Raw genomic sequence first — 21,922 nt, 5'->3', positions numbered from 1 at the left:
ACTCTGAGATATGAAATTACAACCAGTGCCACTTTTAAAAACAAGGAAAGGAACCTACAGCTTGTTTTGCTCTGCGCCATCTTTATATTATGTCAGGAGCTTATTTTTTATTATTTGGAACTGCAGAAATATGCACCAAAAATAAGTGCTAAATTAATAGAGATATACATTTAGGACACACATTTCTCTCCATGATACTGGTATTAGTTGATTGGTAATGATTTTGCTTATTACAGTCTTGGCTCTAAATATGTAGTTACTATTGCGTAGCTTGAAGGATCTTTTGGGGGTATAGCTTAATATCCTGTTTTAAAGATTGCTCTGAGGATGTTTTATTCCACTAAAATTCTTTTTGTTTTACATGCTTTAGTAATATAAAGTACTATGTAGATATAAGGGATTATTAATATCTTCTTAAGAGTATTGAATGTATATCCAGAACTGTGTAACTGTAACAAAGAGGAAAATGAAAGCAAGACAATTCAATATATATGGATGTTCTATAAATTGTGCGGAGGTCTATTCGTAAATGGTTTTCTGAATCAACCTCCATTACAGTATAGCCTTTGATATTTATAACTATGCACTTTATGTCAGTAAAAAAAGTAATTATGTAAGTTTAAAAATCCTGGGTATATATGATGCATACTCATATCTTCCAAACTATTCCTTAAATTATCATTTAAAAAGACTGACAGTTCTCATACACCATCATACACTATTGGGCAGAAAGTGTCACGTTTTTAACATAGGTATACCGATTGGCCCAGTAACTCTCTTTTTAGAGTTTTTCCCTAGGGAACTCACAGAAATGTACAAGCAATAAGTTGATCACAGCATTTTCATAATGGAAAAAAAATTGGAATCACCATAAAAATCCAGTATGGAGGATTAGTTAAGTCCTAATTTCCCAAAGTATTTTGAAAAGAACACAAGTTCTAATGTGTAATTAAAAAAGAATGGCATAGATAAATAACTTTTTGAAATAGTGGTTAACCTACTCTTTTCCTTTAGTGTAGGGCATCTAAAGAGATCATATAGAATATCAGTGGAGCTAATTGCATAAGGTTATATCCATAAAGTAGAAGATTATACATTCATAAAAATGTTATTGATGTGTGTATAGAAGCATAGAAATATTGATATTATTAAGTAAATATGTGCAATATGAAGTCATTTATGTGAAAATCAGTTTTTCAAAACAATTTAGCAGGGTGTACACTCAAGTGTTACAAGTGGTCATCTTGGCATTTTGGGATTATTATTTTTCTCTTTTTGCTCATATGTATTTTCTAAAGTTCTTCAATGAGCCTGTATTACTTAGTTCTTATATTTCTAAAGATTCTCAAATTGCTTAGTGTTTTAATGCCAAAGCTATGACTGTTACTTTTTTTTTTTTTTTTTTGGTGGCACTTACTTCAAAACACATTGAAAAGTTAGCTGTTGCATAGCTGAGATATGAATCACATTCTTTTGGCTGGGTTATGTTGCAAAAGCCAGTAGATAAATTTGGATTTGAATGGGCCTATTAGTCCCAATCTTGGCTTTCTGGAAGGCACAGTTTTGATTCTTTTAAGGTAAATATTAGTACACAGTGGTAACGTTTCATGGTATGCCAAAATGTGCATATTGAAAAGGGATTTTTAGTTCAGATTACATCACAGGAATTATCTACATATAATGCATATTTTCAAAGATCCTCCGTAGACATGTTTTATGCTGAAGTTGTTGCTTTGTCATTGTTTTAAAGGAATGTTTTCCTATGGGAGAACTTTGCTTCTAATCTGCTCTTCTAGGTTTCTGCCTTTTGGGTATTGGATATGGGGGAGGGAGCAAAGATTAGGATGGAAAAAAACTAATGTTGAGAGTATATTGATAAGTTTAATTTCTTGGTTTATGAAGGTTCTTCTCTTCTCCCCCCTCCTTGAGTTTGGACAGGTTAAAAGCCTGGCATAATAAAAGTATTTGTGCAATACGTTACGTTATTGGGATTGTTTATGTTGCCCTCATTCAATATCAACTTGCTTTATGATGTATGTGAGGTTTAAAAAATTTTTAAAAGTCATTTCCACCATCTAAACAGAAATGAAATTTTCAAGGGTAGGTGATAAAATAGTTTCATGAATATATAAAGCCTTACATTTCTTTATGGTTTTAGTATATTTGCCTTGGACTTGAGTGAATTTTAGAAAAGAACTTGAAAGAATATGACCTTTAATGACTAAGAGCTTGGGGTGGGGTAAAAGAGACCTTCCTTTCCCTAACTCAAAGACACCTATGTCAAGTTTGTCATCAATGGCTACATCTTTGACAGCCCGAATTAGGGGGCTTCAGAAAGCTTAACAAGTTAGTAAATATTTTGAGAGAGTACTGGTAGGCCAAGAAATAGATTTTTTTTTGAAGTGAACTATATTGCCAGTGGAATCTATGATGTATAAATTTCGTCTTGGAACATTTTAAACGTGACATGATAAAATAGTTTGTGATGCATGTCAATCAAAGAATATGCTCCTTGTTACTTTAGTCTGTCAATAGCTAACACACGGTTACAGCTAGTATAGAACAAGTCATCCTTTTCTGTTCTTCTCAGTGCTGTTGTGGTAGGTTTTAAGCCAGACCCCCCTAATGAGGCTAGAGCTCAAGGCTAAAGACAGTGTACCAACTGCCTACAGGTGGGGAGTTTGACACTTTGGGGATTCGAATCACAGACTCTCAGATGGGAAAGGGCCATTCATTGAACGAATTAGTCATGTAAGCTCCACATTGTTACATGATTCAATGTGTTCTTAAAAGACCGTGGGCAGGAAGCCTGCATGTGATAGTTGTATCATTTTTTTCTCTTCATCTTGTCCAATCCTGGGATCTAATTGCTGAGGGAACCTTAGAGGCCATATAACTTGGTCACACCTGTGAGGTAGTTTCCCAGGCTCTGCTTGAACATCCCCAGTGATGGGATCCCACTGGTGATGATGATGGTGCTGATTCTAGCTGCTTCCATTTACTGAACATAGACTGTGTACAGATATGATGCCTCAGAGTTTCATCCTTGCAGCCACTATTTCACAGGTTACAAATGTGAGCCACACAGAAGTAATTTGCCACACTGGCCTTCCTTCTCTGTCTCCAAAGGCCCAGTGGTGCCTGCCTCAGGGCCTTTGTACGTGCCTCTGACCTCTGTCTTTGTGTGATGAGCTCCTTCTTGTCATTGAGATCTAGGCTTACATGGCGTCTCTGAGAGATCCTCCCAGAAAGCTCTTTGGAAAGTAGCTCTCCCAATACAGTAGCTGCATCACTGTATTTAAGTTCCGTCTGTGTTCTTGTTGCTATCTAGCATTTGTCTTGTTTTGTGTGTTTGTTAATGGCCTTCCCACTAGAATTTAATTCTACAGGAGTAGGAACCAATATGTCCCTGGCAACAAACCCAGTGCCTAGCTCTTAGGAGGTGAGCAATGAATGTTTATTCAATGAAAAAGGCTACAGAGCTAGAAAGTGCCAGACTTGGGATTAGAACTCAGGTGACCTGACTCCAGAAACTGCATTCGACCTCTACATAGTGCGGGGGCCTTCTCATTTACAAGGTAGATTATTCCGTTGTTATTGGAGGAGTCTTCTTTGTGTTATGCCTAAAATCCATTGCTATTAGATGATTCGTCTTCATTCTATGCCTAAATCTATTGCTTTCAAATTTTTCACGGTTTTAATTGGATTTACACATCCCTCGGCCTTTTTCTTTATGGTTACCAAGGTTGGAACCCTGGGCTGTGAGGTCGAGCTTGTCTAGACCCCCCCTTTGGCATCCTAGCCCCTTCCTAGGGAGGACTGATTGGCGGAGACATGGCCTGCTGCTCCCAGACTGTCCTGCTTCCCTGGCCTCTGTCAAGAGGTAGCAAAGGGGAAAATACCAGAAGACAAGCAGTCCTTTGGGTGGAAGGTAGAGAAATTGATAATCTGTTTCTGACGTGAATTCCCTTTTCTCTTTTCCTTCAACTGCCGCTCAAGGGTTTTCACTGGCTGATGAAAAAAGGTAGTGGATTTCAGATGCACTGCGATTTGGCAAAGTTTCAGTCTTGGTCTGATGCCCAGATGGGTATCTGTGGGATTGAAAGAGTTGGTAAGAGGTGGGGGAAGGGGGAAGGAAGCAAAGAGAGGCCAGTGAAATAAAAATAAATTGAATTATTTAAGATGGAATATTATACTTGGTTACATTTAAAGCAAGCCTCCTAAAAAAAGATGCTATATTTGCAACAAAGTAAACTTTCTTAGCAAGATTCAGTTTTATGAAAGTTATGAGGAAGATTACCTTATTTGTTTATCTTTCAGAGGCCTTTCTTTCCTAAGGACAGTGGTTAAGTTGTATTTCAGAGAACCATTGGTCTGCTTCTTTCTCTTTCATTTAAAGAATTATCTGTGAGGGGATTTTTCTAAGGAGCATAAGAGACTGACAAATATTTCTTATTTTTCTTGTTCTCCATCTTCTTCTTCTTTTTTATTTCCTGAAGCTTACTTGGCTGGAATACCTGTGCTTTGAAGGACGGTCTTTGAGCAGGTTTGGTTTTTTCCATGAGCCCTGGGGATTTGTGGAGAGGGACAAGTAACCCTGATGGAAATTCAACTCGGACAGAGTTGAACAGCTATTCTTGTAATGCATGTAAAAATCTTCTCCGTGTTGTTAGCCTCATTATGCTGTAATAGTGCAGTCATAGCAAAGTTTGCTATGCTAATGCGATTCTCATGACTTGTTACTGTGGTTGTGAAAGCTCGGTAGGTGATCCATCCACGATTGGAAAACGTGAATTGCTGAGAATGTTCTAAGCGTTGGAAGTACATTAATTATATAGACAGGATGGAAAACTCAATTTTATTGAACCTTATTTGAGGCCAGAAGTTGAACTAGATGCTGATATGATGATTTGCTGGGAACAAGGGAACATGTAAGGTCATTGAAGCAGTTGTAAATATTAGTTAAAATTTAATTGTGAAAGGGTACTCAGGTGGTTTCAGATGCATTGGCTAGATTTTTTTTTTTTGTCTCTCCTTAAGCTGTGTGTGGAGACAGAGATATTTTCTAGGTTATTATTATTTTTTGCCATAACTGTATCATAATAAATACACTCAATTTAGTATTTGAAATGTGAGTCAGTGAGAGTTTTTAAATACATATCTATTTCTCTCGAGTCGATGGCTTGTGGACTGAGAAATCTAAGCCAGATTCAGCTCTTTCACTTTTGCTTTATCTGCCCCTGAATTTGCATGTCACCTGCAGGAGGCTCCCATGTAGCCTTTGAACTAGCAAATACCTGAAGTTTATTAACATCCTGTGGGGCTGCTCTATCAGAAGCTTGTACTCCTGGACTAGTTAATAAGGGGAATAGTTTGTGCATGCTCATTTGGCAGCTAAGGTTAAGGTTTGGGTGGTAAAACCTCACATCGGTTTTGAGAACTTCAAAAAAAAAAAAAAAAAAAAAAAAAAATCCTGTCTGTCACAGTTGTTGAGCCCAAAATGTAAAGTAGGAAAATAACATTTCATAGGTGAATACTTTCGAATGAACTTTTTTTTGGTGGGTGGGCGGCTGGCTAGTTATTATGATTTCTATAAAGTTCAACACTTTAAGCGTTTACTTATGTAACCAAATTTTTTTTTCAAAGAGCAGAAAAAAACACATAAGGACATTTCTGATGTAGCTGGGAATCCAATAAAAAATATATCACTTTGTATCTCTAAAGTGGCACAATTTTGCAACAAATACAGCTATGGTAGTTGCAAAAGTATCATGTATACATGGTCTCTAATTCCATAGTTTTAATACTTGAAAATTCCTTCTGTTCCATTTTCTAATTAAGATTTTGGTGTGATCTTTATGTGACGAAGACTGGGGTGGGGGGTGCGTAGTATGTTGAGGTTGATACTAATTGATTTGTTCTCTGGCTCCTCATAGGCCTGTGTGAATCATGTCAACATTAACTGAGTACTTACATAGATGTATGCATATGCTTTTATTCTGAAAGTTGGGTTTTGGGCTCATCCTATATGGAGTTCCTAACTCAGGCTGCATGTCAGAACCACCTTTGGGATTCTGATTCAGTCATATGGGTAGGGTCCCAGCATCTGGAGTTTTCACAAGCTCCATGGGTTATTCTGTGTAGTGCCATTGATTTAGGGACAAAGGAGGCAGGCTTAAGACTCCTGGAAAGAAAGAGAAAGTGGTCTGCGCATTTCAGAGGAAAAGGAGAGCTCTAGTTAAACGTTGAAGACTATTTCACTTGTAAACATTTCCCTTTAAACAATTTAAAAAGGTAAAAGCTATCTTGGTATTGGACATTTTTTTGTTTTTGTTTTGTCTTGTATTTTGAACAGTTGGGTTGTGCTGAGCAAAGGTAAAACCGTGGAAAGTGGGTCAGGAGAGGGATGAAACTTGTTGGTGCATTTCTTATGGCCCATTGAGTCAGATCATACCAAAATATTCAGCACCGAAATATTTCTTCATTGAGGTCCTTTGTCTTCCCCTCATTATATTTAACTTTTTCCTGCCGTGAGACTAAAGTCATGTGCTGAATTCTTTCATGGAATACTTGGAACAATTCATCACAAAAACTTACCATGTATATTTTCTAAGAAATTATTTCCAAGATAGATGTGTCTTTGACTCACGGTGTGGAAAAAACCCTCACATCCATCCTTTATGCTAGTTTTCATTTTTTTCTTCTTTTTAGTTGTTATAATTTATTCATACAATGGAATACTTTGTAATGAAACACCACGAGTTCTTTTTGTATCGATAAAGGATGATTTCTAAGATATGCTATAAAGTATATAAAACACAACATTATGCGGGGTTTCTTCTTGAAGATTACAGAAAAGCATTACATATTTATTTGCCTCCCTATTTTTGTAATTTTAAATAGGTGATATCTAGTACTTGTATTTTCTGTAACTACATTTTCTTTTGATATAAAATCATTTGCTTACCATTCTTTTAAAATCAGAGAATTTTAAAAGATGAATAATGATGTTTATGTCAGTGATAAACCAGGATTTAAGTGACTTATGGATCATCATAGCAAGTTCCCCAAAGGTCTATAAATCTTGCGATGTCCTTATATTGTTTTCAGCAAACTAAACCAAACACCAAACTCCCAATCTCTTGTAGTCCTTGAGTTATTTGCAGTAATGTCTTGGAGCACTAATCTTCAACCTCTTTTGAACATATAGGAAATGATCTTCATTTTTTCATTGATTAAACAAGCATCAGGGTGATTTAAGATACATAATTGCTTCCCCTTATGTCATTGTGTGGAATTTAAGATCACGTCTCAGAATTTAATGGGACCTGTTCCTGAGATAGTTTAAAGATTGAGGCTTAGAAAAGGACAGCCTGGTAAGGCCTGAGTGGGAAGATCATTTCTAGTTGCGCACAGATTTCTGTTCAGAGGTCGGCCGTGTGGAAATGTGGGTAAGTTTTAATGAATGACTTAGGAGGAAGCCTTTTTATATTTATGTGCAACTAACAGACCACAAAATAAAACCAGTAAAATTTACCCCAAAACAAATAGACTTAAAAACAAAATTTGGTTCTAAGTTGTAAACGTTCCATTTTTTCAAAGTGAATGGTTACATTATCAGTTTTAAAATTATATTGTCGTTTCAAAAATTGAGATGTAATTGACATATAACATTATATTAGTTACAGGTGTATAACGTAATGATTTGATGTTTGTATATGGTGTGAATGATCACCACAGTAAGTCTAGTTGACTTACTAAAATCCATTTTTCTTGTGATGAGAACTTTTAAGATCTATTCTTTTAGCAACTTCAAATATGAAAACCAGCATTATTAACTTTAGTTACCATGATGTACATTACATCACATAATCTATTTGTTTTGTAACGGAAAAAGTTTGTACCTTTTGACCCTCTTCACCCATTTTGCTGACCCCTCACCCCTGACCTCTGACAACTAACAGTCTATTTTCTGTGTCTATGAGTTCAGCTTTTTTAGATTCCACATATAGGTGAGATCATATGGTATTTGTCTTTCTCTGTCTGATTTATTTCACTTGGCATAATGCCCTCAAGGTCCATGCATGTTATTGCAAACGGCAAGATTTCCTCCTTTTTATGGCTGGATAATATTCCATTGTGTGTGTGTGTGTATCTCACATTTTCTTTATCCATTTATCCATTGATGGACACTTAGGTTACTTCTCATGGCTTGGCTATTTTAAAGAGCATTGCAATGAACATGAGGGTGCATGTACCTTTTTGAGTTAAGTGTTTTCGTTTTCTTTGGATAAATGTCCAGAAGTGGAATTGCTGGGTCATATAGTAGTTCTGCTTTTAAGTATTTGAAGATCCTTCATGTGTTTTCCATAGTGACTGCACCAATTTCCATTCCCATCAACAGTGCACAAGGGTTCCCTTTTCTCCACATTCTCGCCCACACTTGTTATTTCTTATAATAGCTATTCTACAGGTGTGAGGTGTTATCAGATTGTGGTTTTGATTTGCATTTTCTTCTCTGGTGATTAGTAATGCACCTTTTCATGTACCTGTTCACCATATTTATGTCTTCTTTGGATAAATACCTATTCAGATCCTCTGCCCATTTTTAAATCAGATTGTTTGTTTTTTTGCTATTGAGTTGTATTTATTCTTTATGCGTTTTGGAGGACCCATTGGAGGAGGTCCTTGACAGGATATGACTTCCAGGTGACCCTCAAGCTGGACCCAGGCGATCACAGGCTCCTTTCCCCTGGCCCCTGTTTTTGGAATGTATGGTCCACCCACTGTTCCCGCACTGGGAGCCACTTCAAGGATGCAGCCTTCAGAGAGTGACGTGTTATTGAAACCACCTGGACTGTACTTGTGTATGTGGGTGAACCCCAGTAAGGCCTCTGTGTAAACTCTTTAAGATTCTGGTGGACGGGTGCTGAGAGCGCCTCGTCTTGCAGCAGCCCAGCTGAGCCTCGTATGTACGTGCCCTTGCTTATGATACCTGCCACCTACCAGTCTGCGGTGGTCTGCCTCTTTCTTGGTCTTTCCTTGCCCTCGGTGTACCAGGGCCAGTTTCAAATTTCAGCCAGGCAACTCCCACGGTTGTGAACCAACATAACCCCTTATCAGGTTTATGATTTACAACATATTATCTTTTAAAATTAAAAATGCAAGTATTGACTCAGAGCTGGGAGAATGAATCTGAGTCTTACTTGGTGTTGAAAGCTCATGGCCTTACCCAGTAGCCACACACAAGTAAAACTCCATGTGTGTTCTAGTTTACGCTGTTACCCTATGTAGTTCCTTTATAGGTGTTTAGAAAGTGTTGTACTGCAGAATACGAAGATGTTTACTTACTTTTGTGTTTTTACATGTAGTATCAGTGGCCAGTTCTATAACATGTAACAAATTGGACCCTTAATCATATATTAAATTCTGTGTTAATATTGTGCATATACAAAAAATGAGAGAGACTTGAATTATTTTAACTTACATGTGCTTTTTCAAGAGATGTAACCTGTTATCGGTTAGAAGCGAGTCGGTATTTGGAGGCCACAGAAGCACTTCCTTGCTCTTTCTCAGGCCGGCCTTATTGAGCAGTCAGTGTAGGACAGATCTTATTCTGGGGACCTTCCATCAAGGCCTGTTGCTCAGAGAAGGGAACCCACTTGCATGCGTGCTGAAATGAACAATGAGGGAAGTCCCATGCCATCCTGTCTTGAGCCCCTCCTCCCTTCCCCAGTGAAGGAGGCAAATGGAGCCGTGTGAGGACCTGCCCATGGTCCTTTTCTTGCCTTTGGGAAGATGGCTTACGTTGGTTTCTGTGCTTGATTGTTCTTCTCCCCTCCCCACCCCTTACCCCAGTTTTGAAACCTCCATCCTTCAAACTTCAGCATAAATGCCACAAGGCATTCTACTCTCCAATCACCAAGCCAGCATCCATTTTTCCCTCTCGTTCACTCTTTATTTCTATTTTGGACTCTTCTTGCTTGTGTATACGTACATGCTTTCCTGATTTGACTTTCTGATGCCAGCCTGTAGCTTAGTTTCCACAAACACGAAGTGCTCTATAAAGGCTTACCGTGCACTTTCATGTTAAGAAATCAGACTTGCGTCTATACATACCTTATTCCCTCAGCAAATGGTGCTGTTCAGTCCTTGTGCTGGATGATGGGCTCAGAGGTAAGACATGCCTGTGTTCTTAAGGTGCTCTCAGGCGACGTGGGAAGAGAGGCATACATAGGCATCGCTGCACAAAAAAACAACAGTGCAGTGTACACAATGCTGTGGAAACACGGAAGGAGGAAGCACAAGCGCTTGTCTTGGTGGGAATGAGGGGGCTGAGAAGAGAGAGCCCAAAGAGAGGGGGAATGGAGGTGTGTGCTTTGAAAGATGCATTGGAGGCAGCCATGTGCGTAGTGAGGGAAGGACATTCTGGGTTGGTGGAAAAGAACAATGCATTTCAAGTCTGTAGCTTGTAGGTGAGTGTGGTGGGGGTGTTTTGGGTGATGGGAGAGGGAGGGGCCAGGTTTTGAAAGCTTGTTTGGAACAGGAGATGTGATCTTTTCTCTGTAGGGAGTCACTTTGGGATGTTAAGTGGTTAATGACTGGCTCAGTACTGTTTTTTCAGAAAGAGAACTCGGATGGCCCTGTGAAAGATAAATGGAGAAGGGAGTAGAATGAAGGGAGCAAATAAGAACTGAGAAAATGTAACAGAGGTTAGAGATTATGGCGGCTTGGACCAGCATGGCACAGGTGGAGATGGACTAGGGGAAAGGATTTGAAAGATGGTTAGCAGTTAGTCACAACGTATATAAAGCCATAATGTAAATTTACCTTCATGGAATTTGTTTTATATTTTTAGATCAGGCATACCATTTTTCAAATCATGTTATAATTCATGTTCTCAACAATTTCAGTTATAAGCTCTTCTTCCAGAATTAATTTTTTTAACTTGATTAATTTCTTAATATTTTAAAGGTAGTTTTATACCTTAGTCAAGTTCACTACTGCTATTTTTCTTTCATTGCCTCTTGGTTAGTTTATTTATGAAAGTTTAAATTGAATTAAGTTTCAATAGCATTGATATTTTCTCTCTGTATACGTGTTCTGAAAGACAGCTCATGCTTCAGATAAAAGTAGATTAATTAAAATGAGAGAAAAGAGAAAGTTTAGTTGTGTTTATTCAGTATAATATGAAAGTTCTTTGAAAAGATGGCAAAGAAAGGTAATATTAATCTCATCTTAGGTGAAGATAATAGCCTTGGGCAGCTAAAAGACAATTTATATGCAAAAAGAGCCAGGAAAACTATTTCCGAGGGACTTTAATTGACTGAAATGTTTCATGTGATGCTGTGAACATAATTTCATCCTATATTACTAATTTCAGCTGCAGATAGGATAGAGATAGTACAGATTAAAAATAAATTAAGAGCAGATGCTGAGAAATACCTTTCATTTTGGAAATCAGTAAGTGGTGGAAAGGTCATTGGAGTTTAGTCAGTAAAGTTGGGATGCTTAGAAATTATAATTATTCAGGCAAAAATGCTTTTCTTAATGCGAGGCTCTGCTTTGAAGGTCTGGGAATAGGAGAAAGAAGAGGCTGTTATTGTCATATTGTTTTTAAGTTCTATCTTTCAAATCCTTATATTCTGCAGGCTAACGTATAAATTCTGGTACGTAGGCCAGTACTTCAGAATTGTGGTTTCCTTGACCATTAAGAAAAAAAAAAAAAGATCTTATTTGAAAACTTTGCATTGTTGGGCTGTGCATTGGTGATGCCTACATTTTTGATTTGGCTAGTTGAGTTGGCTGTCTTGGCTGTGAATCTAGCTTTCTTTAAGATTCAGCTCTATCTTAAGTAGTGGAGATAATTAGAGAAGGACTTACTTGTCTGTCTCTGTTTATCTCTATCTATCTATCTATCTATCTATCTATCTATCTATCTATCTATCGATCGAAGATGTTTTTAATAGCATTTTGTTACCTTGCTTCTGCTATGTGTCAGGCACTGGGATTATTGGCCCAGGGGGAATCACACACTCTTCCAGCTGTCAACTATCTTTCCCCTACAGAAGCAGTTGCACAAGTTTTGAAGTAAATGGATTCAACAGGCAGTTTACACAGTTTGAAAAAGTAAAACAGCACAGGATGTTGTGTGAGTTCATGGGAAGGGTAGCTAGCTGATGCTTAGGGGTCTCAGGAAAGCATCTTAGAAGAATGGATGTCTACCTTAAGACCTGAAGAATGAATACAAGTTAGAGAGAGGGTGGGGAGCTGGAGGGAGGAGGACTGTTAAGACTGAGGGGCTCTGTGGCATATCAGAGGTTTGGAAGTGAGAACTGTGACTTATTCAACGTGGTTCAAGAGAGATGTGAGCAGTAATATACAGGCTGGAAAGTTAAGCTGAGACCAGTTGAGGAAGAGGGTTGTAAGCCGCTATCAAGAATTTGGATTGTATCCGAAGGGTACCTCTGAAGGATGTTTTATTTTTTAATTTAAAATGTTAAATTTAATGTCATTAAAAAAAGTAATGAAGTAGTTAATATAAATAAATGTACAGGAAGTGATATACCAAATACATGTGTGCCCTCCTGTGAAGAAATTTCTCAGCTAACAATATTTTGGCATAGTTGTTTTAGACCATATTTTAAAGAGCTAATTATGTCACCATAGGTAAATCTTGAAAACAGGTTTGAGTATAAATGAAAATCAAGCTGCAGAACATACTGAATGGTACCATATATTAAGTCCAAATACCTACAAAAATTATTAGGTAATGTTTATGTATTCATAAAGACATAAAAAAATGCAAAAGCTCAGCTGCCAGCACTTTGAGCTGCTGGGGAGTGAGTGTGCGTGTTGCCTCTGTCTGGAAGGCCAGTGTACCACGGCGCCACCCACCATGCTGTGTCCTGTGTCATTTTACTCTTGTCTACAAGTATTTGCATGCTTCAAACACTTCATAGTTTTTCAAACTTCAGCATAAAACAAAACAAAACCTTCCAATTTCTAGGTGCTTCCCACATTACTTCTCCAACTCTCTCTCTCTCTCTCTCTCTCTCTCTCTCTCTCTCTCTCTCTCTCTCTGTCTCTCTGTCTCTCTCTCTCTGTCTCTCTCTCTCTGTCTCTCTCTCTCTCTGTCTCTGTCTCTCTGTCTCTCTCTGTCTCTCTCTGTCTCTCTCTGTCTCTCTCTGTCTCTCTCTGTCTCTCTCTCTCTCTCTCTTCCCATCAAGCCCAATTCTAATATCAGGTCACATACTGTTTGTTTTTCTCTGGCAACAGGAGAGATGCCCACCTCTTCCTCACCTGGTGTGGGGAGACCTCTCTGCCTCCGAGAGGCCTTAGGCAGAGGGCTGATCTGATTGGATTTGTTCTTCAGGAAAAGAGATGACTTGGGTTGGGGTGGTGGATGGGGTGTGGCTGGAGGCCTCGAGAGCCGCTGTGTGACTGCCACAGACTAAGGGTAAGAGATATTGTTGGCCTGAAGTAGGGCGTGGTGGTTGGAATGGAGAAAAGGGAGAGCTGGAAAGCTTTAAGTAGGAGACAGATGCGATGGGACATCGTGGCAGGGGAGGAAGTCTGCATTCTGATTTCTGCCTCTGTCAGGGGCAGTAGGACATGCATCCCAGGACAGTGGGTGGCCTGGGCTGGGATCACATCTTTGAACATTGGCAGCTGAAGTCTTGACTATTTTCCTCAGTAATCCATGGAGCTCTTTGAAATATATTCTTAAAATTCCTCAACATTTCATCAAGAGCTGTTTAATTTCCTCTCTGTATTTTCTGAGATTTTTGACCGACCCTGGAAGATGAGGAATTAAGAAGTGGTTTTTGATTTTTAATACTTTTATGTCCAAGAGTCCTACGTAGGAGGCTGACATGCAGCTGTCATTCTAGCACACCTGGTTGGCTTGGGGAGGGAGGGAGTGGGTTTACTGAGAAATGCTTGCAATGTGTACAGATTTTTTATCTACTGGTATGTACCTCTGTACATTTTCTGGGAAAAGTGTTTACAGTTTTCTTTATATTCTCAAAGGAGGTCTGATCCACCCAGAAGTTGAATTGTAGTAGGGTTGTGTCTCCTGGTATTTCAGTCTTTTCTGATGGAAATTAAATTGGCATTCTGATACTCTGGCATGAATTTAGGGTCCCACAGTCTTGCCACTACTCAAATTCTGGGCCTCATGTTGCCTCATTGTCTCATAGCTATTTGAACAAAACACCTGATTGCTAGAATTAGGGTGAGTTGACACAAAGTTTGAAGGGCAAACTTTCTGATAATGTTTGACCCAGTTTTGCATATAATGAATTTTTATTTGTTGATGAATCTCTTCCTTTTGTTGCTAAAAGTGGCAAATAATCAGACATGAATTACTAATTAACAGTCTGCTTCAAATTTTTTTTTAAAAATTAGTGGAACTTGTGTTTCATCAGGCGCAGGTGGAGTGGGTATCACCTGCTTTATTTTTTCTAACATCAAAGGTAATTTCTTTTTTTAAAAAATGTTGATATGTCTGTCACTTGAAAATAGGCCAGTCAGTCTCTCCCATAGCCATGGAAGAAGAGTGGTGGTTCTCACCTGAGGACCCTGCTCCCCAGGGCCTTTCAGGTACTTCTTTTGTCCCACCTGCCTCTTACTCCCAGAGACCAGTCGTGCTTTTTCCCCTTGCTCCTCATTTCACATCTAGACCAGCACCGGCCCCCACCACATCCCCCACCCCCCACCCAGCTTCTCTCATGTCATCTAATTGTATCATCAGCTCAACCTTATTGTCGAAATGCCACTCTGTCCTACCATTACTCTGCTTTCTCTGTGATTTTTGTTCCTGGTTCACTGCCACTCTGTCTAAAAGTTATTCCTGTTTTAGTGATTTCACTGTGAACAGAGATGGTCCTTCTAACTCTACTCTCTCAGTTTTCGAACTTCTCTTGGCCAGCCATGTCATCATTTATGACTGCAGCCCCTCCATAATCTAGCAGGTTGATGCCAAAGTCATTGCAGTTTAAAAGGTTAAAAAAAATTGCAAAAACCGCAATTATTTTTGCACCAACCTAATACATGTTAAATGTTGTGCTTTCTACTTCCAGTTCACACCCTCCTGTGTCATAACTCTAGCAATCTCTGTCTTCAGTGGGGTCCATCGTCTGTTGGTCTTATGACCATTATGCTATCCCCTTCCCCCCTGTCCTGTCTTTGCTCTTTACTGAGACTCCATGGTCAACTGCAATCACTCTTTTGCTCATGCCTTCAATTCCCTTGCCTTCCTTGCATTGTCACCACTGTGTCAAAGCCCATGCCTGGCTAAATCGAACTCCCCACCTATTCTGTACTAGCCTCCATGCTGAGGAACGTGGCTGGAGAAGAACACAGAACCCTAATTCCTTGCCTCAGTGTAATTCGTGATTGTGTGTGAGACCTTAACGCTGCTTGGCAATCACTCTCCCACGGTCCTAGATGATTATTTCATGCTGACTTCTCTGTCCTTGTACCTTCTCCCGGTTATGACTCTTGGCTGATGACTTTGCCGACCCTTGTCCTAAGAAAATTGAAGTCAACTGAAGAGGAATTCAAACATCTACCTCACCCAGCCCCTGCCCAAGGCCACCCCAACTGTGTCATGATATCTCATCTTCTCTTGCTGACTCAAGGATGTCTCCCCTCTCCCTTCTGCATCCCTACTCTTCCCCTCGCTTGCAGGTCCTTTTCATCAGCCTGCAAACTATTGGTTTTCTTTTAAAAAACTTCTCTCTGGATCCCACCTCTCTCTCCAGCTCTCACCCTTTCCCTTTCTGAAGGAGTTCCTCGAAAGGGTTTTATATGCCCACCGTTGCAATTTCTCTCCTTTCATTCTCTCTTAAAACCATTTTAAACAGGCATAGCCCCTACCATTCAACTAAAATTGCTCTTGGCCAAGTGACGACAGGCTTTCCGGCTGCTGAGTCCAGTGGTCAGTTCCCTGTGCTCATGGAATTTCATTTCTCAGTAGCTTCAGCACCGTTGATCATTCCCTCCTGCAGGAAGTACGTTCTTCTCTTGGCTTCCAGGACACACCACACTCCCCGGTTTGCCACTCATTCTCCTTTGCTGATTCTTCTTCCTGACATGGGAGGGCCCAGGGTATCGTTCTTGGACCTCCCTTTGACACCTCCCCAGTCTCCTGGCTTTAAATGCCATCTGAACATTGGATTCAGATTTCTGTCTCTCCCGCCGAACTGCATATTTTTATTTTTAAGGGCCCACTTGACATCTCCACTTGTCCATTTGTGTGTTCAAATCTGAACTCCTATTATCCACTCAAATCATACCTGATCCCACAGTCTTGCTGTGGGGACAGAGTCCCAGAGAGCAGTTTCCAAGCTCTTGGCCTCACATGGGTAGCAGATGGCCGTCAGCTGTAAGCAGTTAGCCATTAGCTACTAATATAACTGCCGTGGCTGAGCTAGCAAACGCAGGTGTAGCTAGCAAGTGGGGCTGGTTGGCAGAGAAGTGGACGGTGGATTGTGCATCCTGTGGCTTCTGCTTCCTGTGTCTCCCACCGGCTGCCAGCGAGACTATAGTGGTGTGACTCCCCTACCTATGGCTCCGGGGGGGTTCCTTTTTGGCCTCACCGTATCCTGCATTGTTGTGTGGGGAGCAGGAGCTGAGTCCCTGCATGACACATGGCGCAGCGAGCAGGGTATGGTGGCTGCTCCTTTCCAGCCTCCATGCCTCCTGGGTTCAAGCATTACACTTGCCCATCTCTCTGAAAGGCAATCTGATTCTCCCAGTCGCTCAGAAATTTTGGACTCATCCTTGTCGTTCTTTCTTTCTCTTATAACCACACCCAATCCCTCAGCAAAAACTGTTGGCTCTGTTTTCTGCATATTGTTTACACAGAATCTGGTCTTATTTCACCGTCTCCACCACCCCTGCCCTGGCCCAGCCTGGATTTCTGCAGTCACCTCCACAGGCGTCTCCCTGCTTCCCCCTTGTCCCACCGAGGAGGGTCTCAGCCAGCAGCAGAGGGAGCTTTCTCAGCACAGAAGTGCATCCGGTCACTCTAGGTTCAGGATTCTGCAGTGACCTCATTTTACTTACAATAAAGGCTAAAGACAGTGACCGACTGGGCCCTGAGCAATGCTGCCTGGCCTTACGTTGCTCAGTGGAGACAGCCTTTATCCTGGAAGGTGGCCCCTCCTGCCTCAGGTTGGCTGACTCCCTCCTCTGTGCAACTTGCTGGACCATCTGATTAAAACTGCACACCCTCCCGTCAGCATTCCCCACCCCCTTTAATTGGCTTTATTTTTTCCGCAGCACTTTTCAGCGGGCAGCGCCTCCATCATTTACTTGTTTGCTGTGCAGATGACTGTCTCTCTCCTCTAGAATATAAACTCCATGAAGGCAGGCCTTTTGTTTGCGTTGAATCATTAGTATCTAGAACAGTACCTGACACATAGTATCTACTCAGTAGATAATATGAGTAAACAAATTGCATTTTTTGTTGCTTTCAACAAATGTGTGATCCCTGAGACAAATAACAGTTTAATCTTTATTTGTATCTTTCTTGCACTGAGTGATGAGCTTTAAGTTAGTCTAACACTGTGTTTCCCAAATGCTGGTTGGCAGCACTTGATATTTTCAACAGTCAGGCATGAAATAAGAAGTCTAAGGCCAAGGTAATGTAGGTATATGTCAGTGTAAGGTTGTCAACTGCCTTTTCTTTTCCAAGATTGTCCTTTATTCGGAGAGTATGTTCATTTTTTTTGTTTGGCATGAAAATGTTCATTTAATGAAATGATGGTGTAGTTTTTTTTATGAGATGACTTCTGGTTGTAAGAAGCTTTCTTCAGATTAAGCATGCCAAAAAGGGCCCAAGTATAGGGTTCTTGAAAGTAAGGATCCCTAATCCTTCCCTTTTGAGGTGATTTAGAGCCCTCTCTCCCTCCTTCCTTCCCCCCTTCCCTCCCTTACTTCCTTTTGCCTTGGCAGTTTTCTGAAAACAAGTTTTAGGAATGTGACAATGCATTGCTGCTCTCCTTAATGCAGGGCTGACAGGCAGAGGGAAGCTTTCTATAAAGCAAGGTTTGGGGCGGGTCCATCCCAGGCACCGGAGGGTCCTCCATGGTTTTTGGACCATAATTTAATATCACTGCTTCAGTTGGTAAATTCTAGAAAACTCGGGTGCCTTATTAAAAAGGAAGAACTTCTGTTAGTCTCAGAGAGGAGTTAGGTTCTAGTTTTAGTTCTGCAAATAACCAACTTTGTGACCTTGAATAAATCAGTCAGTCTCTGCACAATTGATTGATTGATTTGTAAGGTAAGGAGCGTGGACTGGATGACCTCACACTGATCGCTATATAAGCTCCAGAGAACCAAACTGTGCAAGCTTAATTGTCAAAGCCATGCTAGCAAAGGGTTGCATTCTATTACCTTCTTCCTCACTGCTGTCGTATCAGTTTTGTCTGCAGGGGTCTTGTCACCTTCCCAATTATTCTGTGCACTTGGACTTTTAAAGCAATCTTGTTGTTGGGATTATAGGATGGCATTGAGGATAAGCATTTTATCTCTAAAGTGGGTTAGGTATGAAGTGTAGCATGATATTGTTATTTTATACAATATTTGAAAAGCAGAATAGACAGTCCTACACATTGTAAAATTCTCATTAGCACTCTCTTGTGGTGATACCATAGGGAGTGGTTCAGAGATTTACCAGATGGTGTGGTTTTGAATGTAATTGTCAGCACCTATTGGCTGTGTGAACTTGGGCAATTTGCTAAGCAGCTCTGTGCCTCAGTTTCCTTATCAATAAAGTGGGGATAGTAATAGTACCTATTTCCTTGTGTTGTAAAAATTAGATAAACTAATATATGTAAAGCACTTGGGTGCATAACAGCACTTAATAAATGTTAGCTATTACTACCACACCAATACGTATTATAATGTGGGTGGATTCTTTCTAGTCTTTTAAAATGAACATGTAAAAATAGTTTGAATGATATAACACAAACAAAATTTGTATTTTTATTTCTTAAGTATATCTAGAATTTGTTTTTTTTAATTTTTATTTTCTGCTCTTTTACATTTAGTCAGAAGACATTCTAAGATAGACTGAACATTTTCAGGTCATTTTACAGACCTTTAGGTGCTATGATTAATTCTCATGTGGAACTCTTTTGTTTATTTTTTCTTGTGTGTTTAACTATGGGATACATTTTTTGGGTAGGATTTTTGAAAAAATAACTCTATATCCATATGAAATCCCTCCTCCCTTTCCCCACTTTTTAAATTCTTGCTAAGGCTTGGTATTACCATTTTTTTTTCTGGTCTAGGATCAATCATTGACTTATATTGTATGCTTAGTGTACCCCTGCCCCCAGAAAAAAATCTAATTTACAATCAGTTTGTTTAGATCATTTGCAAAACATATTAGAGAGAGGCTAAACTGGCAAACCAAAGAAACCTTAAAATTCTGTGACTCAAATAAGGTCAAAAATATTTTTTCTGTAACCTTACAGTTCAGAGTTGATGGGTGGCATTGGTGGCTGTTCTCCGTAAAGTCTCTTAGGGATCCTGAATCCTTCTTTCTTGTTCTGCCGTTACTCAGCATTGTCTCATCTTCGTGGTAAAGGCTGGCCCCACAACCTGATGTCCAAGTTCTAGTCCAAGGAAAGGAGAAAGAGAGGAAATGAAAAACAAGCAGTTTCCTTTTTAAAGGGTGTGACCGGGAGGCTTCATTCATGATGTCTTTTGCCTTCCCGTTGGCGGCAGCTTAGTCACCAGGCTCATCTAGCTGCAAGGGAGGCTGAGAAATGTGGTTTGTGGGAAGGCAGCTATATGCTGAGCTGAAACTGAAAGGGAGCAGGGAGAAGGCTGGATTTCTGCTACCAAGAAGAAGGGGACAATAGATAATGCCATATATGCTTTTATAATAGTTTGGTGGGCCGGGTTTGAATTCTGCAACTCCTCAGAGTTCTGTGACAGAACATGGCGACAGGAGAGAGCTGGCACGGACTTACCCTTTTGTTTTCCCATGTTGGCTCCATTCTGCACTGAGAAGGGCATTGCACACAGGTCGGGGGTCCCCCTAGCCAAACATGCGTGGTCTCCCTGTCACACTTGCAGATAGTGATGTGGCCCACCCTTGGGCTCCTTTGGGCAGGATTTCTGGTATCCTGGGTCCCTAGAGTAGGTTTTCGAAGAGGTTGCATGGATTCTGGTGCACACGTGCCCTTGGCCTTGTGAGCTCTCTGTCCCATGGGGTAGGGTGCAGCTGGAAGAGGGCCAGAGTAGGGCCCTCGAAAAGGCATGGTAGGCGGCAGGAGCACTTGTGTCTAGGTCTAAGGATGGTACTATAAACAGAAACATCAACTTGATTTAGTTCTCAAAGTTTTCCACTTTTCCCCATGCTACTGCTTCATTAATACTCATATTTATTATTTATAGCATACATGTTATCCACTAAGAGTAGAATATTTTTGGAATGAATGGAGTGTCGTTTTAATGGATGGTAAGGGTGGGGAAGGGTGCAGTGAGGGAAGCTGGAGAATATTCTCTTATTTAGTGTAATGTTTCAACAGCCTGAAAGAAAAAAAAAAAAAAAAGGCTTTGAGTAGCCCTTGTGATTCAATGGCAGTTTGCCCAGACTCGAGGGAGCCAGTGTTGGGACTGAAAATTAGACTCACTTTGAAAATCGAGAAAAGAAGTGACTAAACAGCTATAAGAATATGCCTGACAGTGTGGGTTCTCTGCGAGCCCACTGCGCTCAGCCTTGTCTCCACATTCTCTCTCTGCTCAGCCTCTCAGCTCCTCCCTCCCCACCCCCTGTGCTCACCCAGTGGGGCCCCAGGACACTGATTCTGACCTGTCCCAGGGCTGAGCCACTGCTGCGCTCAGACCTCCTAGGAAATGTAGTTGAAATCTAACATATAAGACTGTTCTTGGGTTGATTCAGCAAACCACCACCTCTTTCAATTTAGGAATGTATATGCAAAACCCTTGGAACCAGCTATGTTTCAGAATGAATGATTTTTGGTTTCAGAGCGCTTGCATCCATATCCCATATGTTATGAAATATCTCTGGGGCAGTTTGGGACAGCACCTGTACGTAAATATTTTAATATTTCTGTAGTGAAGTGTATGAATATTCACACTAAATGGGACATAAATAAGGTTATAAGTCATCTCAGGTCAATTCAGGTCATGTTTTGCTGCCAAATGGGTTATAAAATAAACTTTTGGTTTCCAGGACTTTCCGGATGCTGGCGGCGTGGATATGGGATTATGCACCGTGTTTAATGGTGACTTTTTCCTCCGGGTTTGCTCTGTGCCAGACACTTTCATGAACTGTATTTTGTAGTTCTCGTAACAGACTGAGGAGGAAGGTCTTTTATCCTCCCTCCCATTTCTCATTTGCTTGTTTGAAACTTTGGAATAGAACTTGGCTTGTGGAGTCCCATTTCACATTTAGTGGCAGCTGGAAGCCAATACGGCCCTAAAAGTGCCTTTGGGGATGATCATCCTCTGTAACCTTGTTTCTTGAGAACATGCCTCTCACAGTCACCCAGCAGGCACAGGAAGCAAAGGCGGGGAGCAGCCCTGGGCTGCAGCTTTGTGGTTCCTCCTCCAGGCCGGGCAGGGCCATCGCTCAGGGCACTGGTCCAGGGCCGACAGGGGTGTGGGCAGGGCGTGGGTGAGATGGAGGGCACAGGCAGAAGAGGTCAGGAATTGGCTGAGATTCTGACATTAGTTGGGCAGGGCCCAGTTCCAGGCCCTTGTTCCTGTTTTCATAGCGGTCGCCATGGGTGCTCCAGAAAAAGGAGAGATCGGTGTACGTATATTAGTCAGGACTTAGGCTTGGCCATGTTTTTGCCTTTATGAATATTGGGTCAGAGCAGCCCCTCTGGGTGGACAGTTGGACGAAGGTGGCCTCTCTGGAGAGAGATGGTCC

At 40.7% G+C, this 21,922-nt stretch overlaps 1 protein-coding gene across 4 annotated transcripts in view; it reads left to right on the top strand.

The window, feature by feature from the left end:
- Window positions 1-21,922, top strand: part of UTRN (utrophin) — a 463,108-nt gene that overhangs the window by 6,599 nt on the left and 434,587 nt on the right. The window lies entirely within an intron of this gene.

This window comes from Rhinolophus sinicus, chromosome 2 (genome assembly GCF_057876585.1).
Source record: "Rhinolophus sinicus isolate RSI-liver-muscle chromosome 2, RSI-T2T, whole genome shotgun sequence".
In the NCBI taxonomy this organism is placed as follows: Eukaryota; Metazoa; Chordata; class Mammalia; order Chiroptera; family Rhinolophidae; genus Rhinolophus; species Rhinolophus sinicus.
Note: the sequence above shows the minus strand (reverse complement) of the source record. Positions and strands in the feature narration are given on the sequence as shown.